This window comes from Podarcis gaigeae (genome assembly GCF_964106915.1).
Source record: "Podarcis gaigeae genome assembly, chromosome: 5".
NCBI lineage: Eukaryota > Metazoa > Chordata > Lepidosauria > Squamata > Lacertidae > Podarcis > Podarcis gaigeae.
The window spans coordinates 64,936,510-64,946,771 of record NC_139681.1 but is presented as its reverse complement, the minus strand read 5'-3'; positions in this window follow the sequence as shown (position 1 = coordinate 64,946,771).

Genomic DNA, 10,262 nt, shown 5'->3' with positions numbered 1-10,262 from the left:
AAGGTAAAGGTACCCCTGCCCGTACGGGCCAGTCTTGACAGACTCTGGGGTTGTGCGCCCATCTCACTCAAGAGGCCAGGGGCCAGCGCTGTCCGGACACACTTCCGGGTCACGTGGCCAGCGTGACATCGCTGCTCTGGCGAGCCAGAGCCACACACGGAAATGCCGTTTACCTTCCCGCTGGTAAGCGGTCCCTATTTATCTACTTGCACCCGGAGGTGCTTTCGAACTACTAGGTTGGCAGGCGCTGGGACCGAGCAGCGGGAGCGCACCCCGCCACAGGGATTCGAACCGCCGACCTTTCGATCGGCAAGTCCTAGGCGCTGAGGCTTTAACCCACAGCGCCACCATATGATATTCCCCTCTAAATCACTGCTTTCCCACACTTTCCCCTCCCTCAGTCTGGATTTTCTTACGCCCTCTCCCTTTCAGAGTATCCCCTTTATGAGAAAACCTGGACTGAAGGAGGGGAAAGTATAGGAAGGTAATAATTTGGAGAACATCATATGGCAACCGAGAAGTAACAGAGATACAGGACTTTTACTATCCATGTTAAATGACAGTGTGGGTGAGCTCAATGGTAAATTAGCAACAACCTCCTCCCTCCCACAATATTTTTGAAAATATATCCCCTCATTCAGGAAAGCAGTAGAAAATTGTGCCCCCCCCAAAAAAAACCCAGGGGGAGAATAAATGGGCAGGGCTTTTTAAGCCGGAACTTGGTGGAACTCAGTTCTAGCACCTCTTAGGTAGGTTCTGGCCCCTCTCAGGTGGGCGCCATTGCCATGCTAAGAGAACAAAGTGAGTTCCAGCACCTCTTTTTATAGACAAATAACACCGCTTATGGGAAACGGGGGTGGAGAATTTTGGCTACGCCTGGCATTTGAACTCCGAAAGACTTCCTTCCAAGCCTTTCCTGGGCAGCAACAGCAGAGGGATGATGTCCCTAAGCTTCCTTTGCAGTTGGAATATCTTACACGTATATAATGGGTTGAGTCCCTCTTTACGCTCTAAGATTAATGGCTTCTTCCTTGCACGTCTACTTAGAAATGGAGCTTCAACGTTCCACCCTTTGATACTCTGCTGGCCTTGGAAAGCCATAATCTGAGGCCTTGAAATTATGCTTGGAATTCAGTCAGTCAATGAAGCAATTGGGATGAGTGCATTTACAAGAATTTCAAAACCATCTGATAGGGCGAAATAAATAGAGATACTAGGGCAGGATCTCAACAAAGGCCAAGATCTCAGGGTGTTAACTAATGGGAGAAAAATGCTTCTGTATGTATCAAAGGCATCTTTCTTGTGGAAAGAGAGTCACAGCCTCTTGCCCAAGAAAGCAGATTTCCAAATAACTTGGCACAACTGCCTGTGTGTCTGTGTCTCTCTGTGTATGTGTTTGCATGTGGGTGCAGGGATTTGTGGGTGTGTCATTTGTCTGTGAGACGGTAGGAAAGTTTCTGAATCACCTTTATTTTCATCGCAGACCAGTTTGACAAAATCCCCACGGAACTCCCTGCCCTGGGCCAGAAAGGAAGCTCTCCAGACCCTCTTCTGTTTTCATGCACAAGGGAAAATGGGTGAACTGAATAAGCATATGAGTCCAGTCTGTGAAATAAACAGCTCATAGCTATGCGCATGGGGCATGGCAAGAAAGACTCATTCCTGACAGCTTCGGCAACGTGTTGGTACATGTGGTATTGCACTCCAGTTGGAAAAGCCGATGGAGCACAGGGCAAAGGCAACTATTCCCCCCCCCCCCATGTGTGGGAACAACAAGCACACTCTCCTTAAGATAGCACGGCACACATGACTTGATTAATATGCCACCAGTGTGGCAGGGCTGAGGCTGTGGGCAGTTGATCTAGAATACAATATTGGGATTGGTATGCGGGAGGAGTGAAAGTAACAGGCAAGATCTACTGGGCACATGATGTCCACCAAGGTATCTTGGGAGTTGCAGTCTACACACAGAGCTACAATTCCCAGCCTTAACCTTAACATACTGCAGTTCCCAGGATTCTGTGGGGAGAAGTAATACACTTCAAATGTGCTTTAAATGCCTGCTGTGTATGCAGCCTGAGGCTATGGATCTACAATATATCGCAGATCTCCAGTCCATGATTGCCTCATTCAACCTTATGCTTTCACACCAGGGCCCAGGCTGATAGCGGCACTCCTACAATGCATCTTAGGGTTATCTGGGGCAGCCCTACCATTAGGCAAAGTGAGGTGACTGCCTCAGGTGGCAGATTCTAGGAAGTAGCAGAAGTCTCTCCCAGCTGGTCCTCCGAAACTACTGTGCCCACATGGCCTATCCCAGGCCCTCTAATCTGGCCTGCCACCTATGGTGCAGGACATTATCCCATCACCAGTGCTGAAGTTAGATTCAACTAGCTGGCTTCTGAAAGTGGAACAAGGAACAGGCAAGATATTGTCTTTCACCTCTGACAGTAAAATATCTTGGGCCGACATTTTGTGGTGATTTAATATGGATTTGCTGGGATAGACAGTATGGTTGAAGACAGCATGGTAGAATGGTGGTAGAAAACCAGTGGAGCTCCAAGATTTTTGGACTGTAACTCCCATCGCCCCTGACTAATGGCTATGCTGGAAGGGGCTGATGCGAGTTGAAGTTCAACAACAACTGGAGGGCACCAGCTTCCTCACTTCAGCTGTAGCGCTTATAGTCCTTGCTCACCTCCTCTCCCGCAGGAATACTATCCATGCCTCCATAGTTCTCACCAACTGGATTCATCTGACTATTCCAACATAGTTTCCTTGCATTTTTTAAGCCTTCCCCTACAAATTCTGCTCTTCCTGTTCTGGATGAGGTTGCCCTCCTCACGAAAAAGCAGGTACACAGTTTGTTGGGTACTTGATCTTGTTCTGTTGCTGGAAGCTCAGTTGGCCTTGGTGGTCAACTGACCACCTGACATAACCTGATTCACCAACTGTGGCCATTCCTGCATTGTGATAGCTTAGCTAAGGTGATCATTGCTGTGGTAACTTTGCAGCTGGAGTACCGTAATGTGTTATAAGTACGTCTGCCTTGACGATGTGTTAAATGTAAGTGTACTCAGAAGTGTCAATTAGTTCTGAGCTCAGCTACATGAATTCTGTCTGATGTGGGTAGGTCAAGCCATATTACACCAAATCTTCAAGAATTACAGTTCTTCAAGAAATACAGGGAGGAGTGCTCTTTCAGGTAGGCCTATGCAATAACGTCAATGGAGGCAGTTCTTTGAGTGCCATCAATGCTGAAGTGCATTGTGCTTGCATGAAGGAGGGGGCCCTTTCTCTGATGTCCCATTGGCTTTGGAATATGTTCCCTTGAGAGTCTAGATTAGTGTTGCCCTCCTAATCTTCTCAGCAACAGGTTAAAACTTCCTTATTTACCCAAACATTTTAAGTGGGTTACATTTGTCTCTGGTTTACATTTGGGCTAGTCGCCACTCTTTTAGTTTTTTAAAAAATAAATATTGTTTTGTTTTTATTGTGCTGTTGCGGTTGTATCCCACCCTGCAACCTACTGGGATGAAGAGTGGTGTGAAAAACTCCATTTCTGATAAGATCACTCATAGCCTATTTACCATCTCCCAGAGAGAGTTAAATGCTGTATACTCCAGCTTAGAGTTTGCCTTTGGGAAGGCTAACTCATCCCAGAGGTCCAAGCTTTCACTACGCCTGTGAAATAAAGCTGCCCCTTAGCTGCATAACCTCCCCTGCCATCCTCAGAAAGCAAAGCTTCGCCTTGGTCTTCATTACACACAAGCATCCAGCTCTTCCTCTTTGTGGCCTCTTTCTCCCCTTCCTACCTCCTCCGTATTGTTTTTATAGCAGCCACCAGGGCTTGGGTACACGACTCATGCCTGGCATCTTTCCCACAGCCGTTTCTGGAACAGCAATATCATAGTCTTGTGGAACAACACGGGGGCCAAGCCTCCAGCCCTGCCCAATCCCTCACAGGCATTTCAGGGGTGGGAGAATTAAAACATATAAATGAAATGCAATCATTTGCCTTAATCTCAGTGATTGGTCCAGTCTTTTCTGCAGTTCGGAAGCAAAAAATCAATATTTTCATTTTCATTTAATCTACCTGAGTTGTAGACATTGGCTTTCCAGTAGGAGGTGGACTGGTGGTGCAAATCATAACAGAGCGTGTTTTGGGTGGGGGCTACGACAAGAGAGGAGCTGGTGGGACGAAAGTAAATAAGCTGCCACTCCACGAGATGCAAGCTATGTCTGGAATGCAATAAAGCACTTTGCTGGCGACTGCCTTGAAATTTACAGCAAGGAGTGTACAATTTTTCCAGGAAGCCTCATGCCTTGGAGCTCACAGCAGGGCTGCTTATGGGATACTGCTGCTGTGTCCTCACAACATTTGGTGTGGTCTTCATCATTGTCATGAGCTGAGTCCCCTGGTGCAACATTCTCCTCTTTGCCTTGGCTGTGTACGCACTCCTGTTTCCTTTGCATTCAGTACACTCCCACTGCTAGTTTGGGAAGTAGCGCATGAACATTGTTAGCCACAATCCGTATCTATCCTATCTCTATCCTGATGTTTCTTGTGGAATATTGCAAGTGTTTCCCTGCAAACCGGCTTCAATCCAAAATGAGGAAAGGAACAACCTAGCTGCTTTTTAAGATGATGGTGTGTACAGCCTCTCTAGACTCCAGTGGGAGTAAGGAAAGTGCCTCAATATCCTGGGGTATCGAGTAGTATGGACTGGTGGCATTGTCCGTTTCAGGGTCAGGGCTAGTATCTCCCTGGAATATGTAAATAACAATGGAATTTCCCCAGTGACAAAGAGGAGGTTGTGGGTGACAGGAAAAGGCTCTGCCTGGGACCTTGGAGAGCCATTGACCATCAGTCAATAATGGATGAGATGGGCAAAGTGTTTGACCTGGAAGAAGGCAGCTCTTTCTGTTCTTTAGAAATTATCTATTGTCTGGACTCAAAATACACCACCATCTTTTTATCTGCCTCCCATAAAAAGATTAATCCCAAAGAGACTTTTTGTTAGGAATGGGAAAGAAATGTGGTTTGGTGCACGTTCCCAATCTGTACTTCCTGAAGTAATATGCCAAGCAAAACACAGCTATCCTTCAAAATTCACACTTCTCTGAATTTTGTGGTGCGGTTCTCCAACAAAAAGATGTGTGTGCCAAAACGCGCCTATCGGGATGAAAATATGCACAATCGCATATAGAAATGTGGGTTGTTATGAGAAATGAACAATAAAATACAGATGAATTTTCATGAGGAAACGCATCACAGACCGATTCAGAAATGTGGCAAACTGACTTAAAGCTAGAAGAATGAGAAACTGATATTGTAATGGCTTGGTCCCAATGCCCCACTGAAACTAAGCTGAAGTAAAGAAATGATGACTCTTTCATTCCCTGCTTATTCCTCTGTCTCTTTCCTCCCCTTCCTCTGTTGTTTCTCTTGCATCTGTTTTTAGATTGTGAGTCCACTGGCGTAGGGACTTCTCAACCCCATTCTTTGTAAAGCACCATGTATATACATTGAGTTATTTTAACAGCAACAATAAAGAGGCATTTCTGAACAATCAACCAGCAAAGGGTGGTATCCAACCAAGTAGTTCTGTTGGCAAAAAGATCTCTGGCTGTGCAATGGGATTTTCTCTCTGGCTCCCGGTACCTCCACACCTTCCGCTAATCTGCTCCAGAGGATTGGGAGGGGGGGGGGGAATCCAGAACACATGGGGATGCGCAGGGAAGGGCAAGGGAGGGGAGTTCCACTATGTGCCCAGAAGTCCTTGCACTAACACAGTGTTTCACAAAGTGGGTGATACTGTCCCCTGGGGGGGGGCACTGGAATGATCCGGGTGGTAGTAGCCTTGGGTGCAATTGGGGGGCATTGAATAAAAATAAGGGGGTCGTGGAAGCATAAAGAAAGAAGAAAATTTTGAATAACCTTTTGTACATGTTTTGTCTGTTGTATAATGATGCTTACTGATGTAACATACAGTCGTAGCGACGACTTTCTTTTCCATACATAAAAGAACACAAATTTGTCACCGCACCTTTCTGTTTGTTTGCTTAAAGGTGGTAGATTTCCAGGGAGTGCTGAGTATTTATTTATTTATTTTCTGAAAAAGGGGTAGTAGGCCAAGTTTAAGAACCTCTGGACTAACAGAACTACCTACCTCATTGAATACAGCCCTTAGTGTCTGGTGATAGTGACAGGGCCTTCATGTGATCGCTCCGTATCTTTGAGATTTCCTTCCCAGAGTGGTTCACCTGAAGCCATCTTTACATTTCTTGATGCCAAACAAAAACCAATCCATTTTGCTCAGGACTTTTAGGATTTTGCTTGCAGATTTTTAGCCGAATAATTATTGCCTGTTGCAATTGGTTGTACATGCACTTACTTTATTGAATTTAAACGTTTTGTCTCTGGGAGCCATGGCTGAGAAGCAGCTAACAACTGCTTTTTAAAGTATTGTGTCCATTGGATTATGAGCCTGCGGGAAAAGACTGTTTTATCCTTTAATTACTGTGCAGTGTTTAGAAAATTTTAGGTGCCTTGTACATAGGTGGTGATGGCAGTGAGAACTACTCCAACTGCCTGTTGCCCTGGGACTGAACAGCTGAAGGGAGACACACTCTGACCACTGGCCAGGACACCAAGGGACCCTGGGAAGTTGCACTCCCTGCCTCCCAGGGAGAAGATTATGGCAAGGAAGACACCACCATGGCTCCTTCCATCAGTCAGTAAAGATGCAGCTGCTCTCATGCTTGCTTTCCTCTTTCCTCCCAACTCCTGTTTCCTTTTGTGTTGTGTCTATGAGGGTTATGACGATGTAATGAAATCAGACATATTTTCAAAATTAATATTTATATAAAAATAATAATAATAATAAGATTGTACTGCACTTTAGCATGTTATGGGAATGAATATTAACTAATACAATTACAGCTATCACTATGAAACATATACAGTGGCACCTTGGTTCTCAAACACCTTGGTACTCAAACAACTTGGAACCCAAACACTGCAAACCTGGAAGTAAGTGTTCCGGTTTGCAAACTGTTTTTGGAAAACGAATGTGCTCCGTTTTGAGTGTTACACTTCTGTTTTGAATGCCACACTTCTGTTTTTAGTATTATGCTTCCGTTTTGAGTGTTACGCTGAGGGCTGTTTTTGCTATTTATTTTGTGGTGGTTGTTTTTTGCGGCTTTTCTGTTTTGTTTCTGTGACTGTGTGGAACCCAGTTCAGCTACTGATTGATTGATTGATTGATTGATTGACTGACTGATTGATTGATTGATTGATTGATTGACTGATTGATTGTGTGACTGCAGTACATTGCTTATTGCTTTCATGTTATGGATCAATGGTCTCATTAGATGGTAAAATTCATGTTAAATTCCTTTTTTTAGGGGTTGTTTTTAAAAGTCTAGAATGGATTAATCCATTTTGCATTACTTTCTGTGGGAAAGCGTGCCTTGGTTTTGGAATGCTTTGGTTTTGGAACAGACTTCCGGAACGGATTAAGTTTGAGAACCAAGGTATCACTATACACAACTAATGAATAACTAATATGCTGCTTTGGGGTCTGTCCTGGAGCCCTAGGGCTGACTGGGATTCCTCTTCCTTTCTGAGCTTGTGCAATAATGTTTCTGCCATGGGAGATGGTCTTCCTAGGCTGGCACATTTCTTAATGTCTGGGTGGTTATTTTTAACGCAGGTTTATGCAGGGAAACCAGGCATGCTCTTTAGAGAAAGCATCCATGTGTCCCAAGGCACATCTGCCTCATTCTTGGAAACAGGGTCAGATTCCTCGGCTCTCTGAAGGGTGATGGCCATCGCTTGAAATACATGTCTAGTTGCTATAAGCGGCTTCAAGATCATGTACACACAGACGACTTTCTATTTTCTACAAGATCATCTCCACTCCTTGACTCGGGGACATGTTTACAGCCCCTCCTTGTAGGGACATGTAATGGCACGTACCTTACTGATGGGGAAGCCCAGAGAGAAAAGGAATGGGTGGGTATCACACGGAAAGATTTGTTGGCAGATAAATTGACCTGGTTTTCTTGCTTGCCCCACTTTGAATCTTTATTCTCACAGAGATGATGTTGGTAATGAATCATAGATCTGAAAGAGATCCAGTGCTTTCATTAGTCTAAACCCCCACCTGCAGTGTACAGTAGCCAAGGGCATGGGTAGGCAAACTAAGGCCCGGGGGCCAGACCCAGCCCAAGAGCCTTCTAAATCTGGCCCACGGACGGTCCGGGAATCAGCGTGTTTTTACACGAGTAGAATGTGTCCTTTTATTTAAAATGCATCTCTGGGTTATTTGTGGGGCATAGGAATTCGTTCATTATTATTTTTTCAAAATATAGTCCAGCCCCTCCACAAGGTCTGAGGGACAGTGGTCTGGCCGCCTGCTGAAAAAGTTTGCTGACCCCTGGCCAAGGGTTTTAGCTGTGAATCAGCATGTCCTCAGTTCAAGTCTTACCTTAGCTGTGAATTTCTTAGGCAGCCTGAGGCCGGAGGTGGGCAGATGTTAGAAAATGATCTACTGTATTAGTATCTCTCTGGGTGATTTGCAGCAGATCAAGAAAGTTTTCTGGCTCTCAATAACACTAGCAATAACAAAAAGGCTGCTAAAATAGAGATAAATGGGAAAACCATTTGTGTGTAAAAGGACTGTGAGCTAAGTTCTGCTATCATAAACAACTTCCTGTGTTAAATGCCCTGTTACTTAATTCTAAGTCACTATTGTGCATTTTGACCACCTAGTGATTTGCTCCTAATAAAGTGTTGAGCAACACTTGACTTTCCCCATAAGAATTAGTGGCAGCTGACAACTTAACTCCTGGTCCAGTGCATACATATGGCTCAGGGGAACTAGTAAGGCTCCTGCTCTCCCAGCCTCAGTTGCTCATCCATAGAATGGGAACATTAGGAATCAGGGTGAGGTTCTGGAATTTCCACCAAAGGGAAGCTCACTTGGCCTCCTTTGTTTAATGACTTCTGGTCTCACAGTAAAAAGCTTCCTTTTCAGGAAGCTTTCAGGGTCAAGGGGCTTTAATTCTGCAGGAAACTGTTTAAATGGGTGGTGTTTTTTTAAAAAGAGAAGTGTTCAGTGCTGCTTTAGATTTTGCCTTCTGCATTTAGTTTTTCCATTTGTATGATCACAAATAGATGGTTTTTATGGGTCTTTTGTTGTTGATGTATGTAAGCCATTTTAGACTCTTTTTTGAGGATGAGTAGGATATATATATATTAACCAATTGGGTTACCCCCACTTTTTCTTCTTCTTCTTGTGTGGCTCCTGCACTTTGAATTGCCAGGAATTCAGCAAGTGAAACTGTTTCATCAGTGCATGGCAGCAAAAGCTTTGCCCACTGAATTCCTATTTGTCATGTGGTGGCGAAATGCACGAGACGAGCCCTGCCAGAGAGGTGGGGGAAGCGGCAACACCTTCTTTGACCCACTTCACAGGGTTGTTGCGCATAACAACATAATAAGGGCTGTCAATGCCTCTGCAAGTTACAAATGTTATATAACAATAAGTCATAGCTATGGGAGCCGGTTGCTTCTCGTAGGTTTTCCTCTTCGCACTAGGCGGTTGCTTGCAACACACCCTGGTTTGCAAGTTGAGAATAGAAAGCTTTCCTTCCCTTCGAGGAGAGTCTCTCTGCCATCATCATCGTGGATCCTGCCAGCTCTTCTGCTCCTGCTTTGAACTTCTGGAGGTTGGAACCTTACATTCCAAACTACCGGTAAGCCTGGAATCAGCCATCAGTGAGATGGTGCTGATAAGAGCTTGCATTCGGAGAGATAAGGAACTTAGTAAGGCATGGGTGTGAATTCTGATTCACACAGTTAGGAAATCTTTGAATGATCCAGAAGAACTAATGAAGTTGGACTGGCGAGACCTTACTTACTTACTTACTTACTTACCTACCTACCTACTTATTTAATATACTTCCCTATACCTGGAAGTTTCAGGGCAGTTCACAGAACAAAATCAGAACATAAAACCACAAAATAAAACCACCCTACATAATTGATCACAAGACGCAACACACACAAACATCATTTGAATGGCAATGCCCATCAACTTTGGGCTCCCTCAGCCCCCTCAGATTTTTTATGGGTGGGCAAAAGGACCTCGGCCCCTAGCAGTTGGCTCCTATGGTGGGTGGGTGGGTGTGAATGGGAGGGGGAGAGAGAGAAAGGGAGAGAAAGAAAGAAGACTTCAAGATCTTGCAAATGT